Raw genomic sequence first — 20,551 nt, forward strand, 5'->3', positions numbered from 1 at the left:
AAATACTATTTTTCAGTCTTCTGGTTATCAAAAAATGACAAACTTATTCCAGCTCTGAATGAAGACCAGAGGTGAAAACATTCGAGTTAAGAAGGAAATGTTAAAAAAATAATAAAGGTAATGAAATGTCAGGGAACGTGCCTGCACTGCACTAACAGGAGAGCTCACGCGTGACCCAATGACAGTTATAACTTGTAGCTTATGTTTTTGTAAACCTGCATTCTTAAAGGTAGTATTTAAAATTCACATATGATCTTTTAAATAAAGATGGCTTGCATTTAAATGTTATGCATTGACATATCCATTTGGAGTTGATTTGAATTAGTTTGTCAGTATTCACATTTATTTAACTTAGGGAGTTCAGAGGCTAACTTTAGAGGCCCAGGGAAGTTTCTTGCTTCTTTTAGTTGCAAATGATACAAATACAATCTCAGGTATACTGTTCCAACCTCTAGAGGTGACACAGCAAATCCATTTACTTTTATCTCAAAGACACCCATCATTGCAAGGCTTCCATTTTGCATTTAACACTTCCAGTCTATCAGTTTTCTAATTACTAGTCTCATACTTTACTGTGAGGGTTTGGCAAAGTTGTTAGATTTGCGTGTAACAGCAAATGGATCTTTAATTTGTAATTTTAAAGTAGGGATAATTTATTAAAGTTCTGCAACATTTTCTAATTCCCCAAGGTTTTAGTATCAAGAATCTGCATAGATTACTCTTACAGGCAATTTATAACTCATCTAGGCTGCAATTTTGGGAATAATATACTGATGCACTATGTAATTTGAGATCAGATGGGAAAATATCCTCATCTGAACACCTATTTGCATACAATTATTTAAGGCTGTGCAGTTTTGGGAGGTGGCACTGCCAGACTTGAGCCTAGGGAACCTACGCAGGGTCCAGCATGGAGGAGCTGTACGCACCAGGACAGGCACGGTATCTGCTCACACCAAACCCCCAGCTCACTGGGGTACACTGCTGTGCCATTCTGTGGTGTGGGGTGTAGACATGCCCTAAACACCTAATATTAGCACAACTAATATTCCTAGAAAACAGATGGGTTGGAGGAGGTTCCAAATGCCTGAGGCTCTTTTTTGGCCTCATCCTGGTCCTGCACGGAGTGTCTGGCAGCTGTACGCTAATGTTCCCATTTGTTTTGAATTAAACTTCTCTTTGCTCCCACCCTACCCACTTCTTTTTGTAGTGTCTGTTGTATCCATGAGTCCTCACCAACAGATCTGCTTGAGTAAGGCCAGCTGGATTTGGCCTATCACAGTATGTACCAGGGGGTGGATTGGGGAGATTTTTTTTAAGCAGCACTTTAATGATAGATTAATCTCTGTTACCTTTTTCTATACTAGGCCTTGCTACAGAAATCCTCTTACAGGTCTTTAAGGTTTTTTTTACCCATTATTTAAAATATAACAAGCGGTTTGTGTTTTGGGTTTTGTTTTTGGTTTTTTGTTTTTTGAAATATGGTCTCTGAGTTTAGCTGATGTAGTTAAAAACACTTCTGTAAACTGCTCTGATTTCTGTAACATAAAATAATACAACCCCTAATTATTCTATTCCTACATCTCAAGAGAATTTTATAGCTCTAGGAACTTCTCTAAAGCAGACTAATCATTCTGTGAAGACTTCATTAAAAAGATACAAAATGAAGGCAAAGTCTCCAAACTGCTCACGTATGCATGTGTGCATGTATACACAACACAGACATTTCAGTACCACAAATCTAGAAGGTGAATATAAAATTAAAAAAGAGCACTTTGCCTATTCTCTGATTCTGAGTCGTTGATTATTATTTCAAGCCTGATCAGTATATTAGTTTGCTTCACTACTGTAAATGAATATTTCTATAAATGTTTAATTAGGCATAAATGTTACCACAAAAAAGCTTTTCTGACCACTGCAATTTAGGGTTGCTAGAACTAGCACCAAAAAGGAAATGTTTTAAAGATAAATGCATGTAAATAAAAAGTATCAAAGTTCATTTTCAACTTTTTGTCCCTTTTTTTTTTTTTAAAACTGAAATGAAGAGTAAGTTCCATCTATATGCTGTGATTTACTCCCCAATGCCTTCCCTTACAACCTCTTCCAGACCTCCAAATTCAGGTATTTCTTTCTCTGATTCAAGAAAAGCTGAAGTTGGATCACCTCATGTTCATGTTCCTAATCTCTTATTCTAAGTAAATGCTTATAACAAGTAGCTTAAAGCTAAAATGAATTCCATTTCTTTTTCGTTAGCTCCTTGCAGTCTTCATCTGATTGTACCAAAATATAAGGGTTGCCACCGCAGCCACAACGCGGTGCATTGTTGCTGTGCTTGGCTACACCAGCAGCCCTGATAACCCAAGAAATCCTACTGAAAGGTCATGCCCATCCCATCACCAAGGGGCTCAGATGAAGAGAGGATTCTGCATCCTGGAGAAACACAAGAGATTTCCTGCTCTCGGGTTTCCCAGCCCGCTCTCATTGTACGCCTGCCCAGCTGAGGAGGCCACAAGAGTGGAGTCAACACCTCATAACTCTGGGAACAGTTTTTCATAAAGAGAGCTGCACAGCAAAGTCTGAATTTTTAGAAGAAGATGGTTAGCCTCACTAACAAAGAGTTCAACCAAAGGAGGACATCTTTGAGGGTCAACTGAACCGCAGCAGTGTTCAAATAAGCGGGGCACCAGGAAAGGATACCATTGTTTTCACGTTGTACCGAAGACCGAGGCAAGCAAACAAAACAGCCATTTCAGGCTTCAGTACAAACAAGATAGCCTAACTTGTTCAGTTCTGAAGGAATGAAACAAGAGTGACTTTAAAAGTGTCCTAGACTTAAGCGCCTGCAGAGGAATGTGTAGCCCATGGGATTTTATTTCTTCAGAGGGCACATTCTGGTACCATCTGTGCTGAACCCCAGAACTGGAACAAAGCAAAATACTGCAGAGAGGGCTCCACCAGCTGGGGCTTTTGCCCATTTAGAATCATAGAATTGTTATGGTTGGAAGAGACCTTTAATATCATCAAGTCCAACCATTAACCTAGCACTGACAAGTTATTACTAAACCGTGTCCCTCAAGCCTTAAAAATTATCCCATGAGATGGTTTACTAACATTTACTCAGATTAAACCTGACAAATACTCTAGCTGACATCACCATCTTGAGAACATTTTGTTGACCTGAGACTACCGTGGTGCATTTCACCACATGTCCTCCCATCAACCTTGTACAAGGAAAGCAAGAAGTGGAAGCCAGCCTTGTCCCTCCTGGTGCTTTAGAGTAAATGGCTCCATGATGCCTGAGAGCTGGGAGAGTAAAGTGCAAAGGCAATTTTATACTGATATAACTTTAATGACTGTAGCATAGTTACTGTCTGGACAAACAAAGGCGGAACAGAAAGGTTACTTAAAACTTCTCTTAACTGAAATGTTTAAAGATGTGCACTAAAAACAACCATCTAGAAGAGCCCATTCAAACTGCATGGGTTCTGCATGTATATGGCAAAGCCACAGAAGAGCCTGAGGACAGTGATACTGTCTGAGAGACCAGGCAGAAGGAAAGACCTGGTTTGATGCTGCCTTTTCTTGTCTTTGATTTAATGTATAGAGGCAGTGAACAAAATCAAAGAGCAGCAAAACTTCCAATCCCAGGCAGATGATAAAAGGCAATGAAATCGGTAGAAGCACCTGATGAGAACAGGGGTGATTGCTAGAAACCAGACTTCACAGATAACTCTACAGAAAAGTATTTGATTCAGGGTTAGTTTTAGAACAATAAATTGGCTTTGCCTAGAATGAAACCTATAGGCATCAAGGGAGGAGGACTCTGGAACAACCCTCCAAAGATGGAGTGGTAGCCAACAACTGTTCTTAAAAATTGAAATCCTTTTGGAAAAAAGTTAACATAATGCTTTCTGACAGCAGGATGCCTTTCCTTAATCTACAATTTTTGAATAAATCTGTTACTGAAAGCACTAGAAAATACCATGATCCAAAAAATTAATTCAAAAGTAAACAAGTAGCAGTTTGAATACAGCAATGGTTTGATTACCTTAAGCCCTTACACAGCCACCCGCTGTTTTCCAGATCACTGCATCAAACTCCATTTTTACCTGCTATTTGAGTAATTACATGGAGGTGTTAAACTTTAGATTAAGATCAGCTTGTCATGCATCAAAGGTTTGAGAGGCCCAAGGAAATTATTTGTCAGAATGAAATTTAATGCCATCATTCTTCAAATAATCATAATGAAAGATTAACCATGAGAATCTGACTGTGCCTTCCCACAGTAAAACTGGCCAATGGGGAACAGAGGACACAGGCAAGTCTGCAAGGTTCACCTCCGGGTCCTTTTGTAGGGAATCACGACCAAATGGGTACAGAAATGCTATTCTACATTTCAGAGCCATGCATCAACATGGATTTCTGCTTTAAGCCCTTCCCGTGGCTGGTCTCCTGCTTCTCCATCCTCCACAGGACACATTTTTGGCATACATTAATGAGGTGCGGACATAAAGAAATACTATCTTGGAAAAAATTCCCACAAGATTGAGCATAATTGAGATTACCTGTTGATTAAAAAAAAAAAAAACAACCAGATTGGTATAAACATCCTTACTTTCAGATTAATATTTTGGGTTGCTTTCTCAGTATACTGGTACAATATAAAGTACATGGACACAGCCAATCTGTTGGAACATCTATAAGGAACAAATTTATCTTAATTACAGCAAGTGTGCAGGACAACCTAACAACGTCAGAAAATTTATCTAGGTGACATACTAGGCCACTGCAAAGTAGTTAAGTAATGTTTCATGAGCAGGACTTGTTAATTAATTGATCTACAACTATTCCTCTTCCAGAAAGAATATTTAGAGCTGAGAAAATAACAATATTTGCAGTTAACTAATTCTCAGACAAACTTCTCAAACAAAACAACGAAATAAATTTTTCAGTGGTTTTGTCTGTTTGGTTTTTTTTCTGGACCCTTTAGACAAAATACTCCATTTTCATTTCAACACCTTAACTTTTTTTTTTTCTTTTTAAATAAAAAACAGCCAAATTTACAATCTAAATATAATTGTAAAATGAAGTGCTGAAGATGTCTAAGCATAGTGCATAAATCCCATCCTTTACTCTTTTCTGGGGGGGAAAGATGGAAGATAATTGCTTGTTGAATATGAAATCAGCTGAAGTGTTATTAACTATGTATCAAAAGAAATTAACAAGCACAAAATGTGATTCTCATGGTATAAAGCCTTAAAAATGTAAGAGCATTTTGGTCTCAGCATCATCATAAATAACTTATAAAAATCAACAGACTATATTATTTTGAAGTACACCGATCAACATTTTATGGATGCTGCATATAGTAAGAATATGTTTTACAGAAATCAGCAGGGCAAACCTTAAAACTACTCTTAAAGTATTAAACTAAATTTACACCAAACTATCAAAGTGTTAATAATTTTAAAAATAACCAATTATCATCTAACTTCAAACATTTCTGAATTGTCAAAGAAAAAACATTCATTCTTCTCTATTTTTCAGGCTGTTTACCAGTTACAAACACATACGAAACAACAAGAAAACCTGACTGGAACACAGGGGAAGGTCTTAGATGAACCAGTTTGCCTCACACTTTCCTACTGAGTTTGCCTATAACGCATTTACTTTAAAAAGCGATAGGGACTCTACACCACACCACTCTCAGCTCTCAACTAGTGAGAATTTCTGATTACGTTTTCGAGTAAACATAGATCAAACAAACACAACTTGAAGATGAATTGTGGTTTTCTTCACTCAAAACTCATACACAAGCGTGTTACATGATTTGGTAATGAAGAGGATGTCAATACTGCTGCCTTTCAGATCATCTGGGTGTTCTGGACCCTGGTGGCATTCCTGGAGTCCCTCGCTCCAGTGATGGAGTACACCACTGGGCACAGCTGTCTGCCAGCTGTGAACCCATGGCACATCTAACTGAGTTTCAACCTGCAAAACTGGCCTGTGGCTACTGGATGAAAATGCAGTGACTTGGTCGAATTTCTTTCAAATCCAACTACTCACTATTGAGTTATGAGAGAAAAGAAATTGGATCAAATCCTCAAAGAATTCCACACTCTGAAATTTAACCTTCACTTTCAAGCTTTCATTACATCTTAAAAATCCCTTGTCTCAGCCTGCTGCCCCAAAGACATCACCTCTTTCCCTCTTATTTTACTTACTAGTTATTTATAAGTTATCATAAATAATTAAATATTTACTTACTCCTTGTTCTTTTGGCTTCTATGAACAACCGTACCTTAGCCTGTGGTTTATCTACTCCATCAGGTGCGTTCCAGCACAGACATTACTGCAGAAATCTCTCTGAATAATTAGGTACAGTGAGTGGGTTATATGGGGCTATATGTGCCCAGCTGAGATCCACACAGCAAGAAATACTGGCAAAGATATACAGAATATTCACAGAAAGACTTCTGACATCTTCCAACACTGGAAAAAGTAATTAAACTCAAGTTCACTGTTATCAGCTGTGCTACAGCTGAAATTCTTAAGATTTCCAGTGAAGGCTCAAGAGCTTCTCTTCTGGGTACAACAAAAATATAATTGAGATTTCCAAGCATTTTTGTTCCAAATAATTAAGATGAATAAACATGGGAAGAAGGAGGCATCGCTATTACCAAAACATGATGAACTCGGGTAAAACAAGACTCTTAGCCTTTTTGATTTGTCCATTGCAACTGAGAGCAGAGCTAGTTCCTTCTATTTACTCCCCTTGATAAAGCCTGGCTCAATAAAAAGCCATCACACTACACAGGCACATGGCACCTCCATCAAATGACTCGATTCACAGCATCAGGCCACTGGGCAGGCAATGGGTCTAGTTTCACAACTGATAACCTCTTGCAACCTTACCTGTTGCAGTCTCATTTGGCCAGTAGTTCAATTAACCACTGCTGTTAATTACTCAAGGTACCTGCTCTATCAGAACTTTTCACCAAAATTTCATTTAATGTCAGTGAAAGGTTTTAGATGTGCACAAAAACCAGGCTAAGGATAAAAGGGCACTACAAATGGTAACTACTGCATTTAATTTTTCCTTTCACCCCTGAAAAAAACAACTCTAGTGTTTTTTCTAAGTCTTGTCTTATCTTTCACAATATAACAGAATTAAATAAATGAATAATTAGTTAAAAACAATAATATTTAAGCAGGCCTCAACTGTACATACTTCTTTCAGGCTAAGGGCAAAAATAAACATGGCAAGTATGTTTGCCATGGACAGCACACATTCACTTTTTTTTTTTTCCATTTTCTCTGGACTCTACTACAAATAGCTGGCAGTATAAGGAAGCCTATAATTCATGACAAGATGCACACCAGAGTGGGGAAAACAAAGTCACCTGTGAAGCCTCTGCAGGCACAGCAGAGATACAATAAAAGAGAAAAACTCTTAAAAGAGTCACCTTGAAAAGCACTGAGGCACAGCGTTCATCTCCACCGTGGGGAACAAAGAAGAAACACGTTACAGCATCCAAGGCACACTGTGATAGTTAAGAGAATGAAGTTTCTCTGGGAAAGCACATATTTCTGTTTCTAAAATCTTTTATCCTCATACTTTCCCTGTTTGAGGAACTTTTGACATGACTATAGAAACTCCCATCAGGCTGAAAATGAGAACACATTACAGGCACAGAGAGGAGTGTCACAAAAACACTTTTATGAGCATTTGAAGAGATAAACCAGTTCAAAAAGAGATTAAACAAATTCCTGGTGGATGGGTTAATCAGTGGCCATTAAACACCCACCAGCTGGCTTCGGATCAGGGATTCTCTGAGCAGCTGAAGGCTGGAAGCTGGAGAGGTGGAGCAGGGAAAGTGTTTGTTGTTAGCAAGTGTTCAAGGCAGGATGCTGGACTAGGTCTGGTCCAGTATGGCCTTCCTTATGGCCTTGCTTTATGTTACCCCACAACTCTGCATCATATCCACTTTCACCCAAATTATCAGTCTGATAGGCCAGTCTTGGCCCCGTCATAAAGGTTGTTTTTTTTTTTTCTCAACAAAAGCCCATTAAAAAAATTTTTCATGTTCTGGATGGTTACCAAACCACCAATGGACTTCTGGTTGCTGTAGCCCAGGCAGAACTTTCTAACACAAATACCAGGTAAAGGGGGTTTATATTTCATGCCAGATGGTAGTCAACTGTCTGGCATCTCCTTCTTTAATGTGTTAGCTCATTACTGATTGCATTTCAGGTGAAAATTAACGTAGTCTGGTTTATTTTTAAATGCGTCACAAATGGAGATTCAGAGGAGCAGATGTTGGGGGGGGAGGGGAGAAGGGTGTTTCCATCTTCTTAGTGTGAGATGCTTGATATAGCTTCATTATAGCTCCTCTACAATATTTAAGTATTATGCTTCCACGCACAAGTGTGTGTGCGCATCTGTTCCAATTTGTACTGGTTAATTTTATCTGACTCCCTGTGTGAGCACATGTCCATTTATTTTATAGAACATACAATATCTAAAAGGATTTTTCATTACTTACTCTAAGATTATAACAAACTGAGCCTTGAAAAAAATAAAAATAAAAAAATCCCCAAAAGGCCAACCCCCCCCCCCAAAAAAAAATAAAAGATAAACACCTTACTGTAATTCTACTAGTAAGTGACAGAAGGCACACATCCTCTGAAGAAACTATCATCACCAATGCCAGGGATAGTAACCTCCGGTTTTTATGCTGCAGCCTTGCCTTGTGGCATAACCCAAAAAATCCTGAGGGGTCTGGCTGCCTCCCAGCAGCCTGTGATCACCTGCATATGGAGAGCTCTGCTGCCCAGAGCCTCCACGGCAGCTCTCTCGGCTGCCAGCCACACTGCTGGCACGACACACACCTTAAAACCTGAGAACAACCGTGCAGGTAAAGACCATGGTGCCTCTGACCTGACAGTCCTGCCCCTGACAGTGCCCCAGAGAATCCAGCCCGGGTGCTGTAACCCTTCTGCTTCCCCAGAATACACTCTTCCTCCAGAACTTTGCGATTTGGGTTCTTCCCTCACCAGAGACAGTGCCTTTCTGCCTAATAGCCTTTGCTAGATTGCATTTTTGCAGATTTGTCTCATTGCTCAGCCCACGTGAGAACATTTTGCAACTTTCCATCCTGTAGTGGTAACACCAACAGTTTAACCATTACTTACATGAAAAATACATTCTTTTGTTTATTCTGAACCTTTTTTCTCTACAGAACATGGGGGATTTGAATGAAATAATTACAAGAAACAGTGGCAGTGATTCCTATCCACCTTCGGCACACCCTTTTGTAGTATTATAGAGCTCCCCTCACTCCGCTCAGACATCTGTTTCCAAGGCTAAAGACACCTACTTTACATCTATGCTATTTCGTATGTTTTGAAGAGTCTGGATATTACACATCTTCTCAGCAGTATCAAAGAACTAATCAGACTAGATATGAACAACTGGAATACAGAGAATGATAATGATAAATCAAGCACACATTTCTTTTTGGTGCTTGCTCTAAGGAAGGAGATGGATATTTAAATATTCTAAAAGCAAAATGTTTTGCTGTATACGGACAAAATTCAAGAGGAAAATGTTACAGTGCACAAGAAACTTAGTCACCCAGACAAGTACACCAACTCGCGTACACCAAAAGCCCACTAAAATTATGTTTCCTTTTGTAGAATGTACATATATGCACACTCTGCTGCTACCAGTGTTAGTCCAAGTTGGGGAACCAAACAAACCTGGAGGAATTAACCAAAGTACAGCAGGAAAAGGCTGAATTTGGTGTCTTGCATGCAGCAGTGAGCTGCTATTTTTGAGGCAGATCCTGCCCCTCTGCAGGTACAACAGACACCCTGATAAAGAACTAAGGTAAGCCCTGGGCATGGAAAGAAAAGCATCTTTCTCTTGGCAGGCAGAAATGTTTAGTCATTGGGAGTATTCCTAGTGCAGAAGATTGTTGTATTCTCTTGCTTTCTTAGGATCATGTGAGCCTCCATAGAAAAACTTTCTTTACATGGATTTCCTCACACATTAATTGGTCTCAATTTTGAAGCTGTTATGAGTTGCAGCCACTTGTGCCATTGCCATCAGGTTGAAGATACACACATTTTAGAAGAGTTTTCTCTGAAGTGCTGCAGTCCTGCCTTAAGTGACAGTGATATACAACAGTATCCTTTCAGCTCCTTCCCATCAGGGTGAGAAGCTGTTCTCGTCTTACTTAGTGAATTAACCACTAAACTACAATTTCATATAGTGCATGTGAAACCCTCGGGAGGCCAAAAATAGACTCAATGATAAATTTATCTTTCTGGATTTTTCCATGCTTCTTACCACTAAAATCATGAAGAGAAAATACACAGGAGAGTGTCATACATCATTGGTGTCAAATTATTAATTAGCTATGTCTAACTTTTCTGATGGGAAAGCTACCAGTAGGTTTCAGAGCAGCTCTGCAGGCTAGGAGGACAGGAGGAGAGGAGGGGGTAACACTCTTACCCAGTGTGTTGAAGCTGCCTCGTAAGAGGATAAAGTACTCAAGTTCAAGGATTTAAATTTCCCAGAGAAAGTGGGGATGAAGTGCCCTGGCCCCAGCACTGATGCCTGGGGTGCTATGGGGGCTGAAGTTAGGGATCACTGCATGATCCCTGAAACACTTATGCTTATGGTCTCTATGGACAATATGGTTGCTGGGTTATCTGAAACCTTAGCTGTGGGAGGAAACAACCAACATCTTATGTTGAGGCTGCAATAGCCAGTTTATACTCAGCCCCATGAACCCTGACGCAGGGAAGCAGAGGAGTTTACATTTCTATGCTATGATTTATGTTCATATTTAAAGTCCCTTTGAAGTGTCCAATTCATATGAGATTTAATAATCATATAAGATATGACTATTTGGGTTGCCTGGTGAAATTGCAATTTATATAAACGTGATTCTGCATAACCACATATCTGATCAGAAGCATCAAATCCCAATAAATACTCTCAGTAAACTCATGTACTCCCCATTTGTGATCTTAAATCATCCTGAAATGTTGGCAATGCTGTGACTAAATGGACCTCACTATATCCAGATAATACATGACAAAAAAGCTCCTTATGAGAGCTTCAAACCCTGCGTCAACATAAATAATCTTCCAGATGCCCCAAACAGACCACTCTCTGGTTAGATACAAGGAAGTCAGGAGAACTGGTCACTTTTCCTCTCAAGTGTTTCTCTTCTCTAACCCAAACCCTCTTGATCCTGCATCTCACTGAAAATCACTGCAGAAACAATGTCAGTGAAAGTTTCTACTCGTTTCTTTCCCATTAAACTACATGGGAATGGAGTAGAAAGGACTCGAGTCACTACAAGAAACAGGTTGCCTAAAAGAAGTAAAAAAAGTAAAAATACTACTGGTACCTCTGTCCCATTTGGCAGGAGAAAGCAGTCTGCCAGTTCCCAGCTCACAGCCCTTGGCTGTTTCCCGGCTGAGACTTCTCCCCAGGGCTGTCTCTGAAGTTTTCCCATCAAAAAGTGCAAGGGAACAGCATGGTCTGCCCCAGGAAGAGGACAAAGACTGGCCAAATTTCTGACCACTCTGCAGTCGTTCCCTGCAGCTATGAAATCCTGTTCATCCCCCACTAAGAACATTTTCAAAAGGGCCCAGTCTTCCAGACCTAGAAACTTAAATGAAAAGCGTGTTTAGGAAGAGTCCAGATTCAACCCTACCATGTAAGGCTACATACTTTGGTCCCTTGAAAGAGTTGAACCTCCCTCACAGATCATAAGCTAGAATTTAGCACAGGCTGCAGACAAGTTACTGAAATTTGTAAAGCACTTTGTGATGACGGGCTCTACCATGTAAGCTCATTATTTTGCTGGCCTAATAAGTTAAAAGATTAGATTTCTTCAGATGTCAGTATTTTCCTATGAGGAAATATGGCTTTATGCTTTCCCAAAGTGACTTCTGGGATATCAAAGTGATCAGCATTACCGTAATCAGATATATGCAGTTATTAATATAGTTCTTCATTTCTATCAGTTAATCCAATCAAACTTTGTATTTCATTTCTAATACCATTCTCCAGTCAGTGACAACCAGTATGAAGCCTTGTGACACAAAAATGTCAAACTGCTGGCATTCACCTGACGTCAAGAGCACCAGTGAGACTTTTCGAGTCTGCTGGACTTCTCCAGACAGAAACAAACAGCCAGCCTGACGATAATTTCATCACGTAACAGGGTGCAACAGGAACAGCCTTGCATCTAATTAATAAGATCACCGTTCCCTTCCCCTTAGAAGGATTCAGGATGGGAGATCAGTTGATGAGCTGAGGAGGACAAACACTGTGGTCACATCACATTCCAGCACCCAGAGGAAAAGTCTGTTTGAACTTTCCATCCTGAAAGATCTGCAGAATTCTGCATTATAATCTTAAAGCAGTCTATCTGCTTCAGACACTAAACATTGAGGAACAAATTTTGCTGTCTATGATTGTTTTATTTTCTGCCACACTGTTCCACCAGTTAGAATGCCCCTGTGCATTGCTGCTGTAAGAGGCAGAAGGAACACTTGTACCGGATCTGCACTTTAAGATACTAAACCCATTTTTAAACTAAGGAATAAGATGTAGTTCAAAATGCTTAGCTAAAAAAAACTATATAGTTTCACTGACCTACATTAATCCTTGAATTTATAGCTTCCAGCTCAAAAGGCAGGTGAACAATTATTTTTATAAAGTAATCTTTAGTGTGCCAGTCCTTTTTTTAGTAAAAATGCTACCAGCAGAAATCCTAAGACACTGACTCCTCTTACCAGTTTCTCCTGAGAGATTAAAGACCTTGTTTCCAACGTACTGATATATTACTGTAGTCTGAATGATGTCTTCAGCAAATGGGATAAAGGATTTTTGGTTCTCTTGCTGCTCAGCTAACTCAAATGAGGTTTTGTGCTGTCAATGGGAGCTGTTTAACAGCATTCACCTCCATCGTCCCTTCAGTGTTATTTACAGGGAAATGCTAACAGAAGGAAAACCTGGCTATTCTTAGTTACTGCTGAAAAACTAGAGCTCAGGGAACAGATTTGTTGAGTAAGCAGGTGTTATATACAGACACACACATACTGACATATTTTTTTGTTAATAAGCACTGATGAAGTATTCATAGGATACTTGCTTAAAGTGATTCTCTGCAATTACCAATTTTTAAATCTCTGAAGATGTATTCAATCAGTCATAAGCAATCTATTTATTCTCAGTGATTTCTTTTCCACCACAATAGGAAATGCAAAAATAAATAAATTACTAGAAACAGTGTACAACACTGAGTTACAGGAAAAAGCACTTTTTACCATGTTATTACAATTTAAAGCGTTCTCCTGTTAGCAAAGATACAAGGCAAAATATTTCTTTATTGCTAATCTACTATTTTGCTACTTCTGGAACAATTCCAACTGCATTATCATTTAATATGCATTAATTCCTGTTATTAATTCCTCTTATTAATATGCATTAATTCTGTTTTCTCTTTCCAGTAACAAATGAAAACCAATATAGACCAGAACAAACCTTTCCTTCTATTTATCATAGAGGCATAACTCAAAATAATGACAATGTCAATTTACTGCAACAGGGATTGAGAACTGCACAATGCATAAGAATCAGCTCCTGAAGCTTCTGATTTGTGTAAGTAGTCACCCCTTCAGTTATTAACTGTACTGAATGGGTCTGCTGTGCAGCCCAGAGCAAGAACAGTGTCAGTAAGATCTGGTTTCATGCATCAAATGCAAATATATTTATTACAAGACAATTTTCCAGAATTAAGTCCAAGTTGGTTAAAATTTGCAAAGTCGTGATTTGAGAAAACCAAGTACTGTAATTGAATCTCTGACATTATAATGAAGACAAGAAACAGAATATTCCAACAGGTTATTAATGGAGACTTCTGTCCACATTACACTGCTTTTTTCTAACAATCACAGAATCACAGAATTTTCATGGTTGGAAGGGACCTTTGAGATCATTGAGTCCACAATATCCCTTACTAATAAGATGCTTGCAAGATCTTTCCTTCTTAACCCTTCTCTCTGTATAGTACCCTGGATTATTTCTTGGTATTTTAAATTATATAATTACCCAGTTATCTGGGGAGACTGGGGAGAAGAACAACAACCACCAATTCTGCTCTTCCTCTAATTACCTATATTAACCGCAAATAGTTGCTGGGCTGCCTTTGTTTTCCTTGCTTTTCATTCAAGCTGTTTTCTCTGTAGTGACTAAAATATTTATATATGCTCCTCTGAAAATCTCAGCCAAAGAGACTAAAGATCACGGTCCCTAGTGAATTTCAATGGACCCTGGATACCTCGTTCAAATGCCTTGGAAAATCCTAGCCATTATTTTTTAGAGAAAAATAGTATTTCTACTTCTTCCCTATTTATTAGTCTATCTGCTTCCTCATTAAACACAGGTAATTTAAGTACCTCAGTTTCAATAGGGAAAAAAATGAGGATGTAGTTATAAGATTAACATCCATTGGCATCAAAGTGACTGCAATTGTGATGCTTTTTATTTATGATAGTCAAAGAATGTTTATTCAGTAATACACCTGGAAACAGTAGCAAAGCACTGAAACAGCTGAGCCACATTTCAGTAAACCACATATGCTCTGAATTCAGCATTTGAATGTGCAACCCTTAATTCAATACATGTGTCATTCTCTCTCACAGAAATAGGTTTCCATTATTTTACTTAGTTCCTGTGATACGCAAAGTTAGGTATTTTCTAATTAACCAAATGAGAAGAGTTTAGGAAGGTTTTTTTTCTGCTGTTAGTTATTCTCTTTTTTATATCTATTTTCATGGTTGAAAGCCTGCTCAATCTAAAAATGATGCATTTCAGGTGATATTTAATGGCAGAAGCAGAGATGATACAATCAATTCCCTGCAGCGAATGAGGAATAAGTAGCACATTTGCAAGCGGCCAGCCACTGTACACATCTTTGCTGTTACTACTGTGTGAGCTCTTCCCTGATGTCACTGCCATCCCCCCACCAGGTTCCCTGCCTGGATTTCACACGCCCAGGAGTGTGTTTGCACTCACCACACGCGAGATGCAGCGTTTGCCAGGCAGGATTTTTAACGGCGTGCTCTCTCTCTGTCTTTTCCCTCTAGACGCTCCTATCCCCTATGTTTTTCTTCCCCAGGTCTCATCTCGCTGCAGGAGCTGATGTGGCTACAGCCAGGGGGCCAGCAAGCACCTCCCGGACCTGCTCTGTGACTCAGCATCCAACAAGCCTTCAGCATTCCAGAAACTAGCACTACCTCTCCCCACTGGCGGAATATATTCCTTATCCTGCAGACACAGCCAGCTTCCCCCAGTGCAGGAAGGGAGGGTGATGAAAGGACATACCCCCCGGCAAGTGCAGGTGGGATGCAGCTTGTCGAGGTGGCGGGGCACCCGCTAACCTGTGGGGCTGTGCAAGGCACCCACTCCCACACAGAACGGTGGGTTCAAAAATGCCACTTCAGCCCCATGGCTGCTTCACACGTTTTTCAGCCGAGGCAATATTAACAATGCCTGATACAACATTTTTTTCCAGCTGACTATTAGGTAATTAACAACCAAACACATACTGTTCACAGAGGGAGGGGTCCACGTGTGCAGTGTGGCATAAGGACTCGGGGATGCAAAACTGGCCCATCAGGTGTTATTAAATGTAAATGAAAAATAACAATATAAACTCACTATAAAAAGGCATTTACCCCAGGAATGGTAGCATTCTGCTGTGACTGCCTGTAATGCTTTACTGGCACTATCTTGCCCCTTCGGCTCACACAGCAAACAGCTTTCAGGTTTATTAAACTAGCTATTTCTCAATACTCTGTCTCTTTGAAAGTATAGGTACATCTTCAAGTTACTGAAAGCGGAAACTAAAGCATTTGTACTCCGTTTTCCAAAATATGAAAATCTTCAAATGCACAAACTATTAATGACAGAAATTTGTAAGCATTTGTTATGGTAAAACACTTAATGGGCAAGAATAATGTAATTTAACTTATCTTCTTTTTAAAGGTGGTACCTGTACTGTACATCTAGATTGGTTAGACAGTTTTCTTGAATATATCCTAAATTGTCAAATGCGCAAATAAAAATAATGTAGATTGCTTTAAAAATTTTTTATTATTATTTCCAGAAAATTACATAATTAGAAATAGCTGTCTTTGTGCGTAAAACCTCCAACAGTATATAGTTTTCTGAAGGACAATAAGGACAGGCTTGTCTATTCACTGAATTACAGCCCAGAGTTTTATCCAAAATGTAACAGTTTGATCACCCTAGTTATTTACAGGACAGCCAAGCAATAGATTCTGGGACTCGTCTTCCTGACACATATTTTACTCTAGCTTGCAAAGGTTACAGAAAATGTACAGATAGAGGGAAAAAAAAAAAAAAGTCAATGAAAATTCATTGTCATTATTGAGTTAGGACCCCTAACGAAATAGATCATGGTATTATATTGATCACCTCCGAGACTGTCCTGCCCCTCCCCACAATGCAGTCATCTATAGCAGATAAAATTTGATCAGAAATGCACACTCTTGAACAAACTGCAGGATTCAAAAAGTGTAAGAGTATTTACTCTCAGCAATATTTAAACAACCATTTAAAAACAATCAAGACTAGTAGGATCCGTGCAGCCATATCCACCCGAGAATCCTGACTCTGCATTCCAGCGCAGATATCTGAGTCAATGTAACCACACTGCATCATCATAATCCTGCCTCAGCATATTCCCTCTTCTGCACTCAAATCCACAAATAAAAAAATACTCCTTTTTTACCTTCGATGGCGAATTCCTGCTCGTCCTTTTGTTCATAATAACTATTCCAAGTTTGTATCTTTGAAAAATACAAGGAGGGTTGCACCAATAAACTTCACAGATCCTCTCCTGCGGCAGAAAGCAAATTAAAAAAAAAAAAAAAAAAAGACTTCAAACTGTGACCTCAGAGCAAAGCACAGCCGTTAGCATCCCTCAGCCAACCTTCAGCAGAAAGCAGGTTAGACAGCAGGAAAACTGGCTCTGTACATGGCTGCAATGCTTTCAAATCAAGCATTCTGTGCTGTAAGCTCGGGGATTTATATCTTCTTAAATAGGCCGTCCCACTCAATGCTGCTTGTGTGCATGAAAATATGAACCATTTCACTGCAGTCACTTTATGCAAGAAACTACCCCAGTCATCTTTACAATCTCTGTCACTCTGCTCTGAGACTAAAGAATGAGCACAGCATGCATAATTCATGCATTAAAATCTTCTGTGCACTTCCCACAGCAACTGTTACAGCCAGTAATGGGATATTGATCAGCTCATCGCTAAAACAATCGGGGCTGGGCAATTGCTTTGCTGCAACAAACAATATTCTATCCAAAATAGGATGCAGACACGGGCTCCCCCCTGCAGCACTCAAGCCTAACTCCAACATACATGGCGTGGCATTTACATATTGCAGAGTGTCTAATCTGGACTCTGCATTTCTTTGACCTTCGAAAAATGCTGCATTATCTCAGCCTTTTATTTGAAGTTTGTATTCCCTGCAGCCTGTTTCTCCTCTTAACTCCACACAGCATGAGAAGCAAGTACGGTTTTCTAACCCCACGTTCACAGCACAGCGAACCTCCAAAAGGAAAGAGAGATAGAAGAGCTTTCTACCCCATGACACATTCTTTGCCCCATATACACCTGCACCTTCTTTGTACCCGGTGACTAAATCAGTCTCACTTGAATCCTTTCATTACAATGCATATATTACATTCTATCTGAATAGAGATGCACAGATGCATCATTTTTGTCTAGCACAACTCCCATAATTTGTATCTGCCAGATCAATTAAAACCAGTCCCAAAGTTTCTACTTCTTCCCACAGATCTGAACATCTTCCAGCCTTTTCAACACATTCCCACTTCTTACACCCCCCCTCGTTTAAACAAGCCTCATCAACAGTTTTCCAGCCCTGAGTTCAGCCCCTGTCTCTAGCAGCATCTTGGCAACCCCACCCTTTGGCTGCCACCTGCTTGTCCCTCCATACACAGGAAAAACACCACTGCCACCATTTCAGAAGAAAAAGATGAGAGAAGGAAGACAGACGAGGAAAACACTAGCGCCATGACTGAGGCCAAACTCCAAAGCAGTACTTGAAAACAAAGGAACAGCATCTCTGTTTACCCTCGTGTTGCCAAACATCATAGTCACTGGGGCGTGAACCACACAGACCTGTAGCTTCCTGGAATCCACAGAATTATTCCTTAATCTTGATGGAGCTTGGGTCTGATCTTTTACCACGAGAACACGTTGTCATTACTAAAATGAAGAACTGTTATTGAAGTTTCTTTGAAAAGAAATCCAAGAGGCTAGTATTTCTTCCTGAGATCGAAGAAGGTAAAATTGGCTAAAACAAAAATCTTAATTGGACTGCAGCATGAACGGAGACACTCCTAATACTGACAAAAACCTGAATCTGGGCTAAATTATCAACTCTCCTGCAACTGTACGCATTCAGAGTCTTCCCAAGTAAGTTAATGGAAAACTGTCTGGAGCAAGCAGGATTTGGCATACGGTCTGGAAACTAGAATGAATAGAGGCTTTTTCAGAGGAAAACTGAGAAGTTTTTCTTGGTTTGTCTCTCGCAAAAGCAATCACCAGTTGCTATCTACCTAAAGCAACTCTCCAGTACCTACTGTTTTCTCTTATGCTAAAGCACGCCCATACATTTCAGTGAGCTGGAAAAGGTGTCACCACGAAATTACCATGTGCCATTCTGGTATGTCCTTTCTCAACAGCTGCCAGGGCTCTAATGTAACAGCAGTTAATATCTACTTTGTGATAGATAAAAAACAACAGTTTAGGTTGTCACATTCTTTATCCATTACTACAGCCTGAGTGCTGGGCCACAATCACCTCTGAAAAGCATTGATCTATAACTTACAAGCCATATCAGAAAACATGGTTTTGTGAACCTGACTGCCTAGTTAATCAGATTAGAATGGGAAGAAACCTCACAGAGACAAGATTCATGCCCCAGGTCACGCAATCCCCACACGCTCAATCTGCTCTTACTCCAATCAGTTACAAATGGGAAGTTTACTGGGGAAAAAATGCTCATGTAGGCACTGCAGACTAGCTCATCCTACGCTTACCATTACAGTGGACATCTGCCACATCTTACTATGTTGGGATTATGCTCCAGATAAAGATGTCTAAATTTGGATAGCTAGCAGTGCATGCCTACGCATGAGGAAGATGCCCATCCCCTGTCAGAAGACTGTTAGAAGCTGTTTGGCTCTCCAGCTCTTGCAGTCTGCTTAAGAGTGAGTTCAATCATTCCCATTTCCATTGACTGTATTGACTAGGCTTCTGCCAGTTACGATCAGACTGCAGACATGTGAATCACATGTAGATACCACCACATAGAACACCCAATCTAGATATTGCAGTCTGTCACTGTATCCATGTGGTTTAACGGAGTATTTCCCCAGCACAGTGTAGGAGACATGGTAATTTTGGGCAGAGGTATACTTTGACATCTCCTACTCTCCCTATTCAAGCTGTGTTTGGGATTCCATAAAGCCTTTGAGCAATTGCTTAAAACTGTTGTCATATATAAATGCCATGACACAAGTGCCATTTTGGACAGTTCTGTCCAGAAAATTTGATTTATGATTACTCAGAAAATGAATTTTGATAACTCAGAAAGAAACCAACTTTCTACATATTGTAAGGAGCTAAAGGTGAATTACACATTGAATTTGGAGTTGATATTCCTACTTGAAATTTGAAATGGAAAACATCTCCATGTGGATGTGATTGGTATTGTAATGAATCAGTTAAATAAACATTTTATGTAGAAAAAAAGCATTCTTAGAATTTCTGCAATATTTGCCAGGTATTTTGGAATTTGTATGTAATCTGATGGGTTCCTCAAAGGAAGGCTAGAAGGTCTGGGGAAGAAAGTAAGTCTTACCTCTATCAAAGAACTTCATAAGAAGCACAAACAATAAAGAGAGAAAATGGTGCCACTTTCTTGGAAGATCAGAAAGATAAGAAAAGTTCAATATTCAGAAGGGTAAAGTCTAGAAAATGGCCCAGTGAGTATTTTGTTGAAGTTACTGGTGTCAGCAAACACAAATGAGTGTTTGTTATAGGCGCATTTCATTACATTGAAGTACTGCCTATGTATTTCACTGCGTTAGATATGTATCCCAAAGAAATAGGACAATCTGTGCTGATAGAACATTAGCCTTCTCTGCATATTTGTATTTTTTAGCATTCCCTGATTTGCCAGTGATGAAAAACATGTAATGAAAATGCTCCGCTCTCCTTGTTTTATTACTCCGGTTCCACACCATATCAGGCACTGACATTCTTACCATGTCTAGGTAGAAATCAGAAGCTCACAGGCATAAACACAAAGATTTATCCATCATCATAAATAGGAGTTTGAGTACAATACACATAGCCTACCAGCCCTCCTGGCATATTACCCTTTCAA

The 20,551-nt window shown here is 39.5% G+C and overlaps 1 protein-coding gene across 1 annotated transcript in view; it reads right to left on the reverse strand.

Annotated features, from left to right (window-relative positions):
- The window catches only part of CNTN1 (contactin 1), a 178,728-nt gene that overhangs the window by 130,743 nt on the left and 27,434 nt on the right, over nucleotides 1–20,551 (reverse strand). The window contains exon 2 of the mRNA XM_014964133.1: nucleotides 16,848–16,955. The gene's annotated coding sequence lies outside the window, so the exon portion shown is untranslated. The remainder of the gene's footprint in view (nucleotides 1–16,847; nucleotides 16,956–20,551) is intronic.

This window comes from Calidris pugnax, unplaced genomic scaffold (genome assembly GCF_001431845.1).
Source record: "Calidris pugnax isolate Ruff unplaced genomic scaffold, ASM143184v1 scaffold44, whole genome shotgun sequence".
Taxonomy (NCBI): Eukaryota; Metazoa; Chordata; class Aves; order Charadriiformes; family Scolopacidae; genus Calidris; species Calidris pugnax.